This window comes from Mus caroli, chromosome 7, assembly GCF_900094665.2.
Source record: "Mus caroli chromosome 7, CAROLI_EIJ_v1.1, whole genome shotgun sequence".
NCBI lineage: Eukaryota > Metazoa > Chordata > Mammalia > Rodentia > Muridae > Mus > Mus caroli.
The window spans coordinates 117,334,443-117,354,807 of NC_034576.1; positions in this window are offsets into that span (position 1 = coordinate 117,334,443).

Below are 20,365 nucleotides of genomic sequence, written 5' to 3' on the forward strand. Positions count from 1 at the left end.
TGGTTCTATCCTTCTACCATTTGGGTCATGGGGATGTTTGGCAGCAGTACCTTCATCAGTTGAGCCAATTCACTGGCCTTTTTTGTTAAGAATTCTTTATACAATCTGCATCTTAAATCTCAGTTGGCTATTAGGCCAATAACTGCCTCCATTCCATAGTTTGATTTTTGCCCATTGTTTATAGGGTACTTTACTAAATGGCCATTTATACCTTTTAATTTAGATAAATGTATGATCATTTTCTTTATGGCTTAATGCTTTTGATGCCTTTATGAAGAAAACAAGTCTTACTTCACTGTTAAATATATTTCCTGCTCTTGTCTAGAATTTAAAGCATGAATTTTCATTTGTTTGTTTGTTTGTTTGTTTGTTTGTTTATTGGCTTCTACAAAAAAATCTACTGTTAGCATTTGTGTCTGGCATAAGCTAGAATCTTCCTTTATTATTTTTTTAATCAGATAACCAATATTCTAAGTGTCATCACTTCTGTCAAACATCAGGTTTCCACACATTTGCAGTCATCTCTGCTACTGATCTATTGCATTGATCAGTCAGCCTATTATAACTGTATAATTAATATTAATAACTAATGAGCTCCTTTACTCTATTTTGCAGAATTGTCTTATTATTTCTAATCATTTCTTTGAATTTGCATATGACAAAATGAAATCTGTTGAGGAAAACACTTCATGAACTTTATTCCACCTCTACATGTACCCATACCACAATGATGATACAGAATGTTCCCATCTCTCCAGAATGTTCTCTTGAGCCCCTTGTGGTAAAACCCCCATGATGGTTTATTTTTTGTCAACTTGGTTGGATTAAGAAAAAGCTAAGGCAGTGATGGATGGATGAATCTCATCTTTGACTATGCCTGTGAGGGTTTTTCCAGTGATGACTATCCCAGATGAAACACTAATGCCTCAGGGCTGGAGACTGGAATGAATAAAAAGTGACAAAGGAGGAATCTTGCTAATGCTAACCTTCCTTTTCCTCTGCTTCCAGGTCCCTGGATGCATCTTGCCCCCCCCCCCCGCCCCCATTCTCATGTGCCATGCCACTCTATACTATTTTCCTTGGAAACAAGTGTCAAAACCACATCCTTCACTGGAGTTTCTTCTCGTCTAGTATTTGATATTGTGACATGGGGGTGTTAGACTAACACACTTCCTATTTTCTCCTGTCTTCCAGATTAGCATCAGAATGGGTTCAGCAGACAGGGCACATGAGAGTCAAACTTTAAGGTGTTACTCATCAGGAACCCTAGAGTTAGTGCTTTACAGAAACATGCTCTCCAAGTTCTCCCCTAGCCTCACACTAAGCCCATGCTCCCACCAAAGTCAATCATCAGACCCGGCTCCCCCCATTTTTAGAACTGAACATGCTATGTGAGTATCATTTACATAGAATCCAAAAGCAAGTGCTCCTTTGTCCATTCTTTTGCTCAGCAAACAATCTTTCAAAATTAATCCACACTGGTATGTATATCAGCAAATCATCAACTTTTACTGTTCACAATCATGAAGTCATCAGATAGTGCTCATACGTTCATTTGTTAACATGTGGATTGAGTAGTTGTGAATATTTGCATACTTACCTTTTTGTGGGAAACCCTTTCTTTCCCTGCTAAGTACATTCCTATTTTTTACCGTACAAAACTGCCAAAAATATTCATTTTTCAAGATCATTGGGTGTTTTTATACACTCCTATCATCCAGGTATTCTACTCCCTAAACAGCTGGCCATCACATTGCATATGAAGTTGAATTTTCCTAAGGTCTAAAGACATACACAATGTTTTCCTGTCCTCATTAGCCAGCCACACCTCTTTTTAAAAAATAATTCATTTATTTATTGAAGCATTTTTTACTGACTTATTAGGGCTCTTTATATAAGTCCTTACCAAGTGTTGGCAAGAAGAATTTTTCAATTATTGGATATAATACAATGTGAGATATCTCACTGACATATATCTCAAAAGTTGAACTTATGGAATCAGAGTGTAGGATAGTGGCTTCTAGGGTTTGGAATGTGGGGAAAATGTGGACCTATTTTTCAAAGTAACTTTGGTGACTGATGCTGCATAGAGAACATTGTATTTGTGATGTGAGAAAGAGGGAATCTATTAATGCCTGGGGGCTAAAGGAGTACAAAGGATTCCCAGGGAGTCATAAGCATGCATTTATTGTATTTATTGAATCGTGTCAGACAGCCTTTGATGAAATATGACCTTGAATGGTGACACCAGCCAGGTATCAGGGGACCAAAATAAATCATTCTTACATAGGAAACATTTGATAAAGGGATCTTTGTGTCCACAAAGTTACTGGAGGAGATAGAGAAGCAAGGTCCAGCTGATGCTCCAGAGATGATTCTAGAATGGAAACCCAAGCTCATCTGAGAAGTATTACTCTATCTCCACTGCCCCAAGCAGCAAGAAAGGACACAATCTGGCTAATCTTAGGCCCTGGGTTTGTGGCCATACAGCAGAAATGCATGGGTTGAGGTCTTGGGCCAGACGTCTCAACCAGAGTCAGGCTGGTGCTTTGAAGTCTACTCAGAACTGGATGCTTCCCTGTCATGACTTTTGAACTCACTATTGTATGCCAGTCTTCCAAGAGTGTATCTTAGTGCCTGGGTCATGAAGTAAAACTTAACTCAAAACAGTAATGGTGGTTAATTTCCAGTCTCTCTAGCCCAAGAGGTACGTCAAAGGAGGCAGATGCAGGCAGTCTCCAGGTTAAATGAAGTAGCAAGAAAGAAAAGAATAATGAGCTAATTTGCTATATCAGTCTTTATAGATTTTTCTAGTTCTACCCCCAGGAGAGAATGAGTATGCCATTGGCCATTCAAGGGGTGTTGGGTTTTACGTGTATAAGTATGTCATAGGTGTCTTCTTTCTCATTTGCTGTTGCTCATATCTTTGACCAAAATTTCTCTATTTTGACCATCATATCATTAGACCACTCTCAGAGCTGTCTGACAATCTTCCCATATTCAAATTTATTACCTATCCATCATTTCTCCCAGTATTTCTTCATAAAATGTAGTTCAATAATCGACAAACTCTTCCAACTCTATAATCATCTTGTGACCTCACAGTGACTGACTTCATTGTCTATAATATATTTTTGAAATTATTGATGAATGAGTGAATGGTAAATGAATGCACAATAATGGCATTTCCAAAGTATGACATGTATGTATGTATGTATGTATGTATGTATGTATAGATAGATAGACAGATAGACAGACAGTGAAATACTGTGGCTCATTAGTGAATTGTTTAAAATCTTAATGCATAAGAATGACTTCATATTACGTTATGATATTGGAATCAACATAAAAATGTCTGATGATAGAATGTGAGTAAGCCATGTTGAAAGCATCTACTAATGCCATTTTCTAATGATATCTTGAAAATTATATCCAAACCCTTGGATGGCACTTAAAAATCTTCTCTTACCTGATTCCAGCCATCTATTCAACTATGCTTTTTTACCTCTATTCTGTGCCCTATCCTCTGCGTCCACTAGAGAATCACTCTTCTCCTTGCTCACTTCCCAGCGCCAATTTTATTCACACCCCGACATCTACACATATAGTTCTCTACCAGAAATGTCTGCACCACTCTGTTATTGACCAGATAAATTTCTATCCACCCTTTAAAAACACAATTGGATATCTATATTGTAACCTTAGTGAGCTACAAGAAAGATGGTATGGGTAGACACAAGTTGGTGTCACAGAGTGGTTTGGGAATATTTAATTATGTTCATAATGATATATCTCTTTCTTAGAATCTCATAATTTTAATGGATATATCAGAACTGACTGAATTCAGAAAGAATGCCTTAGATGTAACAGAGTTCATTGGCAACCAGAATTAGATGCCCCATACATGCATGGTATAATCAAGGGTCTTCATTTCTCTCAGTGTCTTTGATGCTGACTCTTACTGAAGATTACCCAGGGACTCCCATGAGCATTAGGGCTTAGCATCAGCTAAAGCAATGCTGCTTTTCTTTGTAGAATGTCTTGAGTTGCATTAGACACTTAACTGTAGAATGGTAAGACAAAAATTTACAGGAAGCCAAAATGCTTTTCACAAAGCATGCTATTGCTTTTCACAATCTCCTCAGCCTCTGTCACTCTCCCCAACTCCCCAGTCTTACATATGATCCTCGATTCTGCATTACTAGTCCTTTTCTGAATTATGAAAGGTCATTTTCAAATATCATTGTATTAATTAACCATACCTTAATCAACATTTTAGATTCTTTACCTATGTCTAATGTATATAAACTGACAATATGACCACTCCATGGTATGGTTAAGGGAAAGTTTTTTATCCTAGAAAAGAGTGAACATCTGGGAGAGTCCAGAATAGAGAGAAAAAGTGATAGGCTGAGCAGGACCAGCAGACTAAACCTAGCTATGAGAAAGGCAGGATCAGAGCAGAGAGAGAAGGGGGGACAGATAGGTGAGGAGGAGGGAGACAGAGATGGGGAGAGAAGGTGAAAGGGAAGGAGACTGATTGAAGAAGGATTAAGGAAGACCAAAAGAGCAGATATGAGAGAGAGAGAGAGAGAGAGAGAGAGAGAGAGAGAGAGAGAGAGAGAGAGAGAACAGTTGAAATAGCAGGGTTATAAGGAGAATGAGAAGCAGAGGGGAGGCAAACCATGACTGATACATGACTGGAGCAGTTTAGAGTAAGTGATGGAATGGGCAGAGCTACTATGTGGACTTTGAAAGGTGTAGCAGGTACAGGTACTAAAGCTGAGAGAACTTGGAGGCCAACGTGTGCTTTGTTATGCTAATGGACACCACAGGTAGCCATTTGTCCCTTCTACCAGTGATAAGGGAAATGGCTCCTTTTGGTAGAGGGAAACAGGCTTCCTGAGGAATAGTGACTTTTGTCTAATCATCAAAATTTGGGGAAATGGAGTTTCCTTTGAACAAGACAGAAAACTTAGAAATGAAAGCATTGACTCATCTATTATAAATACGTTAAGAACAAATCAGTAATACTCCCATCTCTTGAATTCCATCTCTATGACTGTTCTATGTCAACCAATTGTCACTCTCATTTGTCAAAATCCACATTTTGGCAAGGTGGGGAAATTCTGGGTTGTTTGTTTGTTTGTTGTTTGTTTTGCTGTGGTCTGGCATAGTCTTCTCAGAAGCTCAGAACTGAAGCCACTGACCCTATAAACATCTCTTTAGAATCTTCTGACTTTTGCATTGATACAATGGCAGCACTCTTGGCTTTGCTGGTTTTTTATCTTACATGCAATCTTACAAAACATTTGCTGTCAGGGTAAGGACTGTGTACAAGGGCATGCAAGGTAGGGGGTGCTATGAGCAGCTATTCCTGGCTGCCTGGCTCCTGAATCTCTGTCACAGTATGTATCTGTAGATCCAGAATTCTGGCCCCCTCCTGGCTTTCTTTGTATCTTTATGTCATTTATGTGGCTTTGGTTAGGGTCTGTTGGGTTCTTACTGTCAGAACAGCAAGACTTAATGTTTTTTCCTGAAGATTCCAATTTCATAAGTATACTGTATCCATGCAAGTTTTATATATAATTACTCAATTGTGAGGAAGCTGTCTACATATACTGCTGTGTCATCCATTGCTGCTTCCCAAAGATCTTAGGTGAAGAAATACTGAGTCTTTCAGCACCGTGGAGGACATATGCCACACTAGCACATTACTTTAAAGAGAGTGACGATCTTTCCCTAGAACATATCTTGCAGTAGAACTATATCACAGAGAAGAATTGCAATTAGTATGTAGTGCTTCATATTATGCTGGTTGGTTTTCTCATCATCTCAGCCTTCTTCAGGACAAGGAAAATTGTGGGTTATTTTCATTGTGGATTTCTCTCTGGGTCTTCTTTATTTCTGTCCCATGTGTAATGGGCCTCTGTGTCCTGGAGGTCAGACTGAAGTGCCATCCTTGCAGCCTGTGAGCTCATTACCCTAGGAAATGGAGTCTTCTCCTTTCTGCTCCTTTTCATATTTCATTTGCATCCCCTTAGATGTGTTTTCATTTCCACCAGCCCAGGCTGGTGGTCGGAGTGGGCTGGAGCCCAGGCCGCTGCACGGTTGAGTTTCCCCCTTTAATATTGCTTCTGGTTGGGCCTGTTTAGACTTGCTTTGGCAGCACAATCCTGAGTGTCACTCAGGCAATTAAATAAGGTATTTTATTTTATTCAAGGGGGCTGTATCATGCCTATTTCAGAAGCTATTTGATGGGAGTTGAGGCAAAAAAAAAAAAAGTCCCTCGAAAATGGCCTCCCATCTGTATCCCGATGTGAAGGGATCACGGAATTAGCTTTTCTTTAACACTATTATATTCTTTCAATAGGGTGTAAAGTTTTAGGAGATGAACTTTCATGCTCTATGTCACGGGAGCAGATTGGTTTTACATGTGTGACAGAGCAGGCCCTGAGGCTCCAGCCGTGGGGGACAGCACAGAAACACAGAGTGACTAAGTAAGGCCTGACTCTGCTTACAAACTTCTCCTGGCTTCCCTGGGTTTGGCTTTTGTGACATGTTAGTCCTTTCAGCTCTAACTTACAAGCAACTTGGGACACCTCTTCCTGTTCTTGTCAATCAATGCACGTCTACTTTACAGTGTGGTCTGGCTGTGATTCTCACAGGTGGGTCACTCACTCCATATGTGGGTCACTCACCTACCCGCATGTGGCCCACTATGAGGCATTGTGTCTTTTTCTGCCTTCAGTTTCCTTACAAATGACTGTTAGGTCACCTTAGAGCCATCTATCAGGAGAAGACAGTCCTAGTCTTCCTGGTCCATGAGATCAGACAAAGCATTTGAGTTTGTGGTGGCTACAGCCACTGCTGGCATGTTTGGAACTGAAGAGGTGTTTATTTATACTTCATCTTTGACTGCCTCTCCCCTTTCCTGGAACACTAAATTAATTTTTAGATTAAAACTGAAGGCATATTTGTACGGAAGCAGAAGAGAAGAGCCAGAGTGGTGGATTTAGATAGTGTTTTCTCTGCCTTCAGAAAAGCAAACATTAACTTATCCATAAAGCAAAACTATAAGACGTCTTTCAAAAACCAGTTTCAGGGGCTGAGATACAGTTTAGTGGAATTTCGGGCTTATAGCAACTGCAAGACTCTGTATTCTCTTCAGAGCACCATCAACACACAACAAACAAACACACACAAACAAACAAATAACTATGAGAAAAGATAACCAGACAGAACATTTCAGCAGCCTGAGGACAATGTAAGGTTATATATTCCGTGTCTGAAGGAAACAGCCCAACCTATCTCTCCAGTACACATTCCAGTACTGTTTGAAATCACTGCTATCATTTACAATGAACACTAAGAATTTGTTTCCTCATCTTGAAAAAAAGAAATGGGAAGAATGCAAGAGTCAGGAGATGGGAGGAGGCTGGAAACATTGGCTTGGCATTGTTGAAGCATTTGTGAACTGACAACAGCTGGAGTTGCCTGCATAGAGGCTGAGCTGGCACACATACGACCAGAGCTGGAGAAGGGAATGCCTGTCTTGTCTGGGGAAGGGAATTAAAGTCTAGGGCTGCCGGGGCAGAGTGGGGTGCTCACTGTCTTCTGTGGTATAGCCACTGGTGAGGTATTTGTGCTTCACTGGAGAACTCCACATCCAGGCCCGTGTGAATGCCCCTGGGTGAACTCAATGGGTCACAAAACCAAAACTAACACCGCCACCAACAAAAAGCAAAAGGACCTGAGAGTGGGATGGGCACTTGATGAGAGGAAGGTAGAGGGTTGCCGGAAGTGGTCAGAGGAGAGAGGGTAGAGGAATGGGTGTGACCAGAATGTGTCCTGCTGCGTGTATGAAACCTTGAAAAACATGTTAACAATCCATTGTTTCCTTTCCACAGAATTATACAGTACTTCCTACTATGGCTAACATTTGTTTCCAAAAAGTTTTAAATCATATTTATATACATCTGAGAAAAGTCTCTCGAACAAAGAATTCCTAGTGAGAAACAGCCTCAAGTGTGCGACTACTGTTATTCAGACATTTACTCTGGAGGAAAACATTTCTGAAGAACAAGGCGCCCAGAATCCCACAGGGCTGATGAGAGGGGACCTCAGATGTTTTTAAAGAGTTTTGAAAATAGGAACATGCCATCAAATACTAAACAAGGACAGCAATCTCCTTGCCCCCATGCTTCTCTTTCATTACGCTGGAGGGAACAAAACTGGCTTCTTGGACAGCTAACTTGAGTATGGTTAACTCCCCTGCCTCACTGAGCGTAGAGTGGTCAGATGCTCTGTGTAGACTCTTCCATGTGTTCGAGACGTCTGGGAGTCCTTCCCTTCCCTTGAAGCCCATCGCCAAAATTGGTTTGTTGATGACAATATATCACTCCACACCTTTATGAGCCCTTGCTTTGTTTTCATGACACCACACCACTTATCCCTCTGATGGGATCTTATGTGAAGTTGTGCCCTTATTTCACGCCTGTCCCCTATGGCATGCCATTATAGCAAAGGCTGGGGTGTCTTGTTCACTCTTGGGGCTCTGGTCCCTGGCAGAGCAGCTGATATGCAGGAGCTCTATCATCCACTATCTTGGATGGCAACTCACACAATTCCAGAGGCACAGCTGGCTCCTTGAATTGGCTGACACTGGAAAGGCAAACTCAACTACTAGAATAGGGTAGAGTTCAGATAGAGTGATGGAAGATAAGACAGGCAAGGCTTGTCTGAGTAATCCTGTATATAGAAATACGATTCCAGCTACCTGGACAATCTTGGAGTCTCAAATGGATCAGCAAGTTCACCATTTTGGGTTAAGTGGTTTCAATAGAAGCTTGGTATTGGACAAAAGAATCAAGAGAAACAAATAAGAAAAAGGCTGAATTCCAGCATGGTCAGGCTTGGCCACAAGAAAGGCTGGTATACAGAAGTGTATTGATGGGCTACAGACACAGTTCTAGAGGCGCAGCTGGTTCCCTGATGAACTGACAAGACAACAAGCTAGCAATCTACTGGAAGGTCCCAGATTGGATGGCAGGTGGCAGTGGTTTGGTGAGGGTAAGTTAAGCATCTCCTCTCGGAAAACAGTGACTTCATGCTCAGCTCTACAGAATGGGGTGTTAGGAGCCAGGAATTTCATGCTAGTGAGGAGTAAGGGAAGGCAGAGCCAGTGGGAGGTGGGAGGCAACAGCTTCTCCCAGCAGCCAGCTGTGGCAAGAGTCAATCAGCTTATGGTGCTCCGAGGCAGCGGAAGATGAATAGCGCGGGCTGTGATTGCTGTTCCTTTTAAACGGGTCTGTGTCTCCACATTACAGGCAACACTTTCTGGAGTGAGTAAATCATGCCCAGCATTCATCTCACACATTCAGACAAATACCAAATCAACATTTCTCCACGGTAAACAAGATCCCACCGTTCCTCTGTCGCTGGGGGAGGTTGCTCCCTTTCTCTAAGGCAGAAAAGGCTCAGGGCCTGCTTCCTCCTCAGGGCTCAGGTTAACTGTTCTGATTAGCAATGCCCTGAAACAGAGAGAGACCATCCTGAAGTTGGACCAGTGATGCAGATCTGGATAGCTTAGCTCAGTCCAATACTCTCCTGGTAGTACCTGCAGTGGATCATAATTCAGAGCTAGGAACAAGATGGAGTAAAGTAGGTATTAAGATCATGCTTTGTTCTCTAATTAGAAACATTAGCATGTACAACACTCACGTGCTTTAAACTTAACCTTTAGTGCCTGGGTTTCGTGACGACCATTAGTTTACAGATCCGAGAGTGCCATCTTAGACATTGTCTGGTCCAAAGTGCGAATTCGTGCTTCTAGCATCCCGCATCTCACCGGTCATGTTTAAGTCTCTAAATCTAAGAGGGATTACAGTCTTCAGTGGGAATGACTATGGCTCGGCATGCCTCTCAATGGGACCACATAGGTCTCTATACCCTGAAGGCCACACGGTGCTGAGGTGGTATCAGTGAGAAGGGTATAGGATTGCCCAGTGGTTTGCGTTGTGGAGAGTGCTTGTTCCCATCTTTTCTCTTGCATTTTGGTGGAGAATATTAACCGTAATAATGACTACAGTGATGCTAATAGCAAAATATTAAGTATAGGTGACTAAGCTATTATGTTCTAATTGTTACTGTGCAAACCATTTGATTCTCACAAAAACATATGTAGAAAGTATGTTTTAGTGGTAGGGACACCACAGAACCAATAAGCTTCACATTTATATAGTTATGATTAAACAGCTGAGTTTGCTGAGAATCAGACCGACAGACAGACAGACAGGCACATACATGCCAACACACATATCAGCATATTTATACAAGCATTTATATATTTCCCCTCATCATAGTCTATGGAATCACCTACCTAATAAATCGTTAATTATTTTAAACTGCTCTTGTTTGTGCAGACATAATATATAATTTTTAACAATTAATTTTTAACTAAAATATAAAAATTATAACTAGTTTTCTTTTTAGCTCCTGCATCTCCTGTACTGTGAGGATTTGCCACAGTGTAGGCTATATATTTATTCTAGTTTCTCATAGAGTAAGACGGTCACGAGCCTTCTAGACCCTGTATCTTTTGTTACTCATTTTGTTGTGTCCCTAGTTTAAATTCTAGGAACTGATCTAATGTACTGAAGGATGAACACATTTTTAATTTGCATAATAAACTGATCTAGAAGGTTTGTTGAACTGATTCATCCCATTACCCACATGTAGGAGGATATCTGGTTTTATGCCCATACTAAACTAGATACTATCATTAACTTTCATCATTCCGGACCCAGCAAACAAGTGACAGGTCACTGGTGTGCTAGTTTATGTGTCCCAGCTAGTGAACTCAACATGTTAAAATCATAAACAGGAGTAGCTTGTCTACCCTGAAATCACATTTTGAGGATTAACCTCTTATCTCACTGATTCATGTGACCTCCATATAAATGAAGGAAGCTGAATTGTGGCTTATACTATTTTTACAAATGATGTTGAGGTTTCTCTTTTAGTATTTGTTGATAGTATAAGAGCATTAATTAATCTTAAGCTGGTCAAGTAAACTGGAGTTTGGTTTTGTTATTCAAAAGTCATATAATTTTATAGAATCAAAGGCACTATTAACCATTTCCTTTTGGCCTTTGAATTTGTACACTTAAAATCGTTGACACCATGAGCTCAGATATGAATTTATACATTCTGGAATTTTAAGGATTTCTTTTTTTTTTAAATCTTAAACCATTCAGAGTTTATTTTTAGATTGGTTATAAGTGTAAGATTTAAATTCATTTTCTTATATACTTTCCTTCAGTCATATTCTGTTGAATCATTTGCTTAATAAATAGTTGGTTTTTGTTAATGTTTTAAACAGATAGTAATAAGATACACCCAATTATTCTTCCTCCTGTACTCAGTTTCTGACTTCTCTTTGGAGTTTTATAGCTTTCTCTGGCTATTTCCTACCACCCCACAGTGATAATTTAATTTCAAATTGGGCAAGTCAATCTCATTACTCATTTTTCTTGTTCTGTTCATGACTCTTTTAACACAATTATTCTTCCAAATGAACTTGAGAATCATTTGGTCAAGTTCCAGACAAAAATCTCATCAAATTTTAATTGGGATTGCATTAAATGTACAAATTAATTTGGGAGAAAATGACATCTTTAAAATATTGAAGTTTCTAATATGGAAAAATGACTATTTCCTGATTTATGAGCCTTTTTTTCTGTCCCAAAGTTAAATCTGTAATATTTCTAGATAGAGCTGCAGCTCTTCTTGTTTTGATTCACCCTTGTTATTACCTATTTTGCGGTTGTTTTTAATGTGATTGTTTTTGCTTTGAGTGGTTCTAAGTAGCTTCTACATATGAATATTGATTTGGTAGGGGAAGACTGGGGAGATACCTCAGGAGTTAAGAACACTTGCTGCTCTTCCAGAGGAACCAAGTTCAATTCCTGGAATCCAATTGGGTGGTTCATAACTATGTGTAACTCTAATTACAGATGATCTGATACCTTCTTCTGTTCTCTGCAGGCACATACAATACATACATAGTTATACACACACACACACACACACACACACACACACACACACACACACACCAGGGTGCATGTATGGAGAACACAGGACACTGCAGGAGTTGGTTCTCTCCTGCCACACTTTGGGTAGCAATGATATAACTCAGGAATGCTGGGCTCTGTGGCCAGCATCTTTGGTGAAAGCCACCTTGCCTGTTGAGCTATCTGACTGGCTCTGAATGGACCATTTAATTAACAATGCCTTCATCAATGTTACTGCTTTTTAGGTGATTCTTGCTTTCTGTTTGAGGTAAGCAACTGTCATTATCAACAAATAATGTTGGGTTTTTTATTCTCCCATAATATTTACAGGACTTACTTTCCTCTGACATACCTGTTGTAATGTGAGAAATATTCTGACGTAAGGCCAATATAAAAATATCATATAAGTATTTATAATCAAATGTAAAAGTTACATTCTTTTAAAAGCAACTACTGTTTGTAGCAGCCCCAGCTGGCCATGAACATTCCCCATTAGTGACTCCCATTCATTAGTGGTTTTTGAAATGTTTGGATGAGGAGGGAAGCAAAAGAAAAAAAAAATAAAAAAGACAAAGACTTAAGTGGTTTAACTTATGAGTTCTGAAGTCCAAAAACTTCTGTTCAATTTTTGCCTCTGGTTTATTGGTCATTATTAGTTTGAGCCAATTGTTTAACTCTATGTCAAACACAAATCTGTAAAATGAGTCAGATGTCAATACCTAGTCTTTTCAGTCATCTTTCTCAGCAGCCCATGTGGCCTAATCTCCCTGATTCTTTTTCTTTTCTCTTTTCTGAGATGTCACATGATTAGAGTCCTATAGCGCTGGCCTTTCCCACAGCTTTGTTCCTTTTGCAGTATGTATTAGGATTTATCCGTGTCTTCTCCTGGCTTGATAGCTCACCCTTTTATTGCTAAATAATATTCTATCATACAGATGCACCAAAGTTTACTCACCTGCTGATCAATTATCAATAAATAAAGCCCCTGTAATCGTTTGTGTACAGATTTGTATGTGCAAATAAGTTTTCAAATGAGTTAAGTGAGTAACTAGGGCTGTGCTTGTCAGATGGCATTGTAAGGCCACGTTTAGTTTTATATAAAACTGCCAACCTATTTTCCAAATTGGCTGTTCCAGTTTACTTTCCCACTAGCAATGAATAAGAGTTCTGCCTGTCCCATATCCCAGCAATTAATACTGTCAATGGTTTCCGATTTGTGCCATTCTAATGGAATTGTAGTCACTTCTCCTTGTTTTTAATTTGTAATTCCCTAATGACAAATGCTGTTGAGCATATTTTATTGCATGTTTGCCATCTGTAGATCTTTTGTGTGGCTTGTGCTGGCAGCAAATTCCCTTAGTTTTTGTTTTTCTGACAAAGTCTTTATTTCCCCTGCTTGTCTGAAGGATAATTTTGTTGCTCATAGAATTCCAGATTGATAGCCTTTCTTTTTCTCTTTTTCTTTCTCCTTTCAACTTTGTAAATATTGTGCTGCCTTCTCTTCCTGAGGGGCTACTTTCTGACAAGAACTTCCCTGAGATTCTGGTTCTGTAGGTATATCTCTTCCTCCCCAGCTTTACCTTTGGTTTTATGCAGGTTAATTAAGGCATGATGGATCATCTTGTTTTTGTTTTTGTTTTTGTTTTTGTTGTTGTTATGTTCGGTAAATATCCTGAAATCCAAACTCACCTTGCTTAGTATCCTCTGAGCTCTCTGAATCTCTGCTCCTGCAGAATATTCACTTTTTAAACTTCAGCAATAATACTTCCGTTTTTGTTCTTTGTTTGTTTTTTCCAGCAGGGTTTCTCTGCGTAATAGTCCTGGTTGTCCTGGAACTCCCTCTGTAGTCCAGGCTGGCCTTGAACTCAGAGTTCCAACTGCCTCTGCTGCCCAGGTGCTGGAATTAAACGCATGCACCACCACCACCTGGCTTACTTTGTTTATTTTTCCATTTCTCTGATCTCTCTGGTAGTCCACTTAGATATGTCCTGAACCATCTGCAAGTGCTTCACAGTTCCCTTTCCTCTCTGCACATCAACGTACTGAGTTTCTATCAACATCTCCTTAAATTCATTGATTCTTTCAACCATGTCCACAGATGAGAAGGGCTATTTGCTGAAAACAAGACATCATTTCTATAGCAGTGTGTTCAATTTCCAGAAACTTTGTAGCTCTTCTTTTATACATTTCCAACCCTTACATTATCCATCAGCTCCTGGGTATGGCCTATTTCTTGTTATAGTCTTAATGCATTACATTATTTTGAGAATCCTGTGTGGTACTTGTAGCACATCTGTCATGTCTGAGCCTAGTTCTGATGAGGTTTGCTTTGCCTTGGATCATTTCTTTTCTTTCTTTTCTGAACTACTTAGTAACTCTTCTTGAAAGTTAGTTAGAAGTTATGATAAGCAGGACACACTGTGAGTATTTGTGCTAATCTGGGCAGGGGCTGCGTTGTATTTAACCTAGTTGCTAGTACTTAAAATTACCCTGTGGCTTGGTCTACATCTCAGTGTCTTCAAGTTTCTCTAGGAACAACTCCTCAGATAGAGTTGGCATCTCCTGTCTTTTTTTCTTTTTCCTTTCTTTCTTTCTTTCTTTTTCAAAATCAAGAATCCATTGTTGCTATGGTATAGAGCTGTTGGCGGTACCTTGGGCTTTAGGGAAAGGTTTGCATATGATTAAGCCTTAGGGTATTAGAAGACACATGTATTAGTACTGTCTCCCTGCTTATGAGAGACAGGGAACTGAAAGGCTCAAGATTTTGGGGAGGGAGGATTGTAGTAGCCAAAGGGGTCAAGGACACTACAAGAAAATGAACAAAATCAACTCTCCTGGGCCCATAGGGACTCACAGAGACAGTACCTACAACCAGGGAGCCTGCGTGGAACTGACATAGGCCCTCTGCGTATATGTTACAGTTGTGTAGTTTGGTGTTCTCGTGGGACTTCTAACGTTGGTAGCAGGGGTTGCCTCTGACACTTTTGCCTGTTTTGGGGACCTCTTCCTCCCCCTGGGTTGCCTAATCCAGCTGTAATATGATGGGAGGTGGAGGTAGGAGTGAGGGACTGGGCAGAGAGAAGAGAGGGGAAACTGATGTCAGGCTGGAATGAATGAATGAATAAATGAGAAATTCAAATATTTAAAAAGAATAAAAATGCAAAAAAATACTTTAGAGATGGAATTTTTGTCTTTTTCTTCCTAGTAAAATAATGTTTTCCTGTCCTTGTCTAATTTTATTGCATTATATTATCCAACTATAGAACACATAGTTTCAAATGTGGATGACTTATTTAGGCTCTTACAATGTTTTTAATATGTAAGCAGTTTATAGAAGATGTTGTGAACTTTGAAAAACACAGCTTTCTCTTTATAGTTCACACAGCTCTCCATTTAGATCCATTAACATAAATTATTTCACCTGTGTTTAACCTCATTTGCCAATTGTTCCTGCTGTGGGAAAAAGTTTCTTGTCCTATGATCTGCTGTTCTATCATCAACTCTCCTTACAACCCTAAAAGCCCTTTAAAACTGTAGCCCTAGTTTGATAGATTAACATCAGTCACTATGATGACTTCCCTACCTTACTGTGGTGACTTGAATGAGAAGTGTTCTCCCTAGTCTTGGGTATTTGAATGCTTGCCCCCCAGTAGGTGGCACTGTTTGACGAGGCTTAAGAGGTGTGCCCTTGTTGGAGGAATCATATCCTTGTGGGTAGACTTTGAGAGTTAACAGACTCTTGCCATTTTCAATGTTCTCTCTCTCTCTCTCTCTCTCTCTCTCTCTCTCTCTCTCTCTCTCTCTCTCTCTCTCTGCTTGGGGCTTAATCTGTGAGCCTCAGCTTCAGTATCAGCTGCCACATCTGCTTCCTGCTGCCCATTGCCATGCCTCCCTGCCACGAAGAACTCTTATCTCTCTGGAACCATAAGTCAAATAACCCATTCCTTCTATAAGTTGCTTGGTCATGGTGTTTTATCACAGCAGCAGACAAATAAGCAATGCAATTACCTGATCAATATAAAGTAACTGTCCCTTTTCTTTTTCTTTTAATGCTATTAGACAAATATCAATCTGGAGCAGTGAATTAGCTAACTGCACTGTGCTTTCGACAGGTCAAATGCACCCATCTGCCCAAGAGCTATCTGGAATGGGGTAGGGGGGGGAGGGGCAGGGAGAGAGAGAGAGAGAGAGAGAGAGAGAGAGAGAGAGAGAGAGAGAGAGAGAGAGGTTGGGCAGTTCTAATCCTCCCTAGCTAGCCTAGCTAGCACACATTTCCCTCCAGGATCATTTAATCTTTGTTGTCCTGGCTTCTTCTGGGCAGCCCCCTAGTCTTTGCTGCCTAAGACACTTCTGGAAAGCCATCCTGGGGGCCACATTCCTTCTTACCTACATTTGAGATGAATTTCCTTCTGCAGCTCTAAAATAAATCTGATCCATCTTCCTCCAAATCATGGTGATTTTTCTTTTTCTCTTTCCCAGTCCCTAGCCCTTGCAAATCTAAAGGTCCCACCTCAGTCTACCTGCCCAGCCATTGGCTGTTGGCTTTTTAATGATTGATCAAAAGCCTACTGGGGACCAGGACTTTCAGCATTTGGGCACTGGGGATTCTCATCTGGGGCAGATTAATTCAGAGCTTTAGAACCAATCCCCAGCACTAACAGAGTATTCTTAAACATTTTTCCACTCACTCTTTTAGTTTAGTTTTATTCCAAAAACATTTGTAGTTCAACTTTCTTTTAGAATATCTTCATAAAGCCCATGTAGATAGCTGTGGTGGTTTGAATGAGAATGGCTCATATGTTTGCATGCTTGGTTTCTAGTTGGTAGAGCTGTTTTGGGAAGGATTGGGAGGTTTGGAGTTGTTTCAAGAGGTGTCACTGAGGGTGGGCTTGAGGTTTAAAAAGCCCAAGCCAGGCTCTATCCTCCCACCCCCATTCATGCTTATAGATCAGAAAAGCTCTCAGCTACTGCTCTAGTGACATACCTACCTGCCTGCTGTCATGTGCCAGAACTTGATGGTCCTGGTCACAGTCTCTGAAACTGTAAACAAGCCTGCAATGAAATGTTTTCTTTTACAAGACTGTCATAGTGTCTTTTCACATTAACAGGAAAATGTTTAAAACAAAAGCCTTGTGACTTCTCTGTTCTGCATTTTGTTTTTAAAGCTGTTCTGCTGATTAGGAAGCTACCAGCTCTCTTTTGCTCTGAAAACAATTGCATTTTTTAAAGATGCAGTATTCTTATTTTTTTTTCATATAGTTAAACTATTTGTTAATCTGCTGTGCTTTAAATGTCTCAGAAAAAAAATACCCACCTTATTTTATTTTGGATTTGGGGGGGGTTGCTATTGTCATTGTTGTTGTTTTGGTCTTAATATCCCTGATTGGGCTCCAATTTGAGGATGGCTGTGAACTTCTGACCCTCTAGCCTCTGTCTCTAGTGCTAGGACTGTGGTGTGGGTATGCACCACAACACCTCGTTTTTTGTGGTGCTGGGAAATGAGCCAAGGGATTTGTTCATGGTAGGCAAATGTTCTGAAAACTGAGCTATAGCCCCAGCCTAGAATAATTGCTTCTTTAATTTCTTTCTAGATGTAGATGATCATCATACATTATGTAACTTCTCCTCCTCCTCCTCTTCCTTCTCCCCCCTCCCTCCCTCCTTCCTTCCCTCCCTCCCTCCCTCCCTCCCTCTCTCCCTCCCTCCCTCCCTCTTCTGAACTAGGGATAAAACTCTCAGCCTTATGGATACCAGATAAGCATTCTAACCCTGACCTTTGGCTCCAGCTACCACCATTTTATTATCTACTTAGTTTGTGATTGGGTTTGGTTTTGAGGAAGTTTCTCAGGATGTCATCCCAGGGTGCCCTTGAATTAATGGACTTCTGCTTCTATCTCTAAAGGACTGAAAACACAGGTACATGCCACCATGTCCAGGGGTGTCTAAGTCACACAGCCATCAGGATGTGTGTAGAATTATTACTTAATATTATTGAATCATTCTACTTTAATTCTAGAAAGAAGAACATCTCACAGTCTGAAATGTATGGCTACTGTCTTGTTTATTAAATCAATTGTCAACAAATCAGAAGTGGAAGTTATTTGAGAAACAAACAGAGAAAACAAGGGAGGAAGAAAAAAAGAAGGAAAAGTTTAATTATTGCCAGGGGTGAGGGAAAAGGGAGTTTTAAATAGATGAAATGAAGCAGAATTTTTTTTTAAGATTTATTTATTTATTATATGTAAGTACACTGTAGCTATCTTCAGACACTCCAGAAGAGGGCACCAGATCTCGTTACGGATGGTTGTTAGCCACCATGTGGTTGCTGGGATTTGAACTCTGGACCTTTGGAAGAGCAGTCGGGTGCTCTTACCCACTGAGCCATCTCACCAGCCCGAAGCAGAATTTTTTAAGGCAGTAAAACTATCGATAGGAAGCTATAATGGTGGATGCACGTCACTGTTAGATAACTAGTTCAAATAAGCAAGTTTGAAGGTCACTGACAATGGACTCTTCACTGCCAGCTTTGGGTGGCAGTGTCTCTATTGACGTGGTCATTTTAAGGCAGGGGAAAGAATTGCAACTCTCCCTCCTTAGAATTTGCAATACCATGTGAAAAAGAGAAATTAAATATCTTACATGGCCCTCCTTAAGTTTTTAGGTGCCCAGTGAAGGGGAGGAAGGTAGAGGGAGCAGGGCTTTGTGGAGATCTACTAGGGAAGGCTGTTGGCTCTTGCTTAAGTGTGGCTGTTTTTATAAACTCACTATTGGTCTTTTCTTTTACACTATTTAATCTGTTCTATCATGTGATCTTTCTGCCCAAAATACTAGGATCTGAGTTGTATCTTTGGCCCTAGGCAAAGACATATTATACCCTATAGACAAATGTATAATGTATATATATATATATATATATATATATATATATATATATATATATATATGTCCTTTCTCTTAGGGTTAATCTTGAGGGTTGGGCAGATGGCTCAGCTGGTAAAGGCACTTGTCACCACATCTCTGGATCCAAGATGGATCACTAGGGGCTCACATGGTGGAAGGAGAGAACTGACTTCTATAAGTCGTTCCCCTGAGCTCCACATACATATTTTGATATGCATGACCCCCAGCAACAAATAGGTAAATGAACAAATAAATAGAAACAAATAAACAAACTTACTTACTTACTTAGGAGCTGGGGAGAGGACACAATAAACAACATCCCTCTATGGCTTCTGCTTCATTTTTTGCCTTGAGTTCCTACCCCATCCTCCCTTCATGATGTGGATATAAAGCATAAGATGAAATAAACTCCCTTCTCCCCAGGTTGTCTTTGGTCCTGGTGTTTAGCAGCAGAATAGAAAGCAAACTATGATAAGTCGTTTTTCTTCTTTCTTCTCTGCTAGGCCAGAGAAAAACATTCTAAGGCCATTCCATTGGTTCCTTTTGGAATGCATTTGCAGGAAACAGTAGCTATGAGCCGCAGCCTGCCCAATCAATCTGGAGTCTGAATTGCAACTCCACCACTTCAACTCTACAGTTGCCCGCCAAGGTCTAGCAATCCTTTTTACAACCATGCCAACACACTAGAAGGTGATGTCTCTAGGAACCTCCTACTCTTCTTGGCCAGAGTGCAAAACTGGAAACCAGAGAAGGATGAGGCACTAACCACCCCCTGTGGCCACAAAGCCAACCAGAACACTCCAAGCTACATACAGTCATTCTGCACTCATTTCCTTATTTTTTTTTTCTCTCTGCCTGTTCCCTGGTTTTAAGTTTCCTCAATTTGAAAATCCAGCCCATGGACCTCTGGACATATATCCTCCACCATGGGCTGTCATCTTTGCCTTCAGCTCTTCCCTTTTGGGTTCTGCTTTGGGCCACCCAATTCTTCCCTGTCGGGAGTTCTTTGCACACCAATCCTGCATAGCTGGCACGAGGCAGTAAAGGAAAGTGCTTCTGCAAGCACATTCTCTAATGACAGAAACTTTTCAGACCTGGTAGCAAATTAGTGTAGGAGGCTGTATCCCTCCCCAGGGATAGGAGGAGCTGGGTGTGCTCCTACCTGAAGCCTAGCTCTCCTAGAATCTTATCTTTGCCCGTGACAGGGAAATCCAGACCCTTTTCTCTGTGCCACATCTGCTCTCGGAGGGAGAAAGAAGGGGCAAGAGGATGTGCTTTTCCCATTATGGCAACAAAACAGAGGCCCATGCCTCCCCTCCCCCCTGCCCCAGAGAGTGCTGCTCTAAGAGGCGCCCTCACACCTGCCTGCATTTTAATTAATATCATCC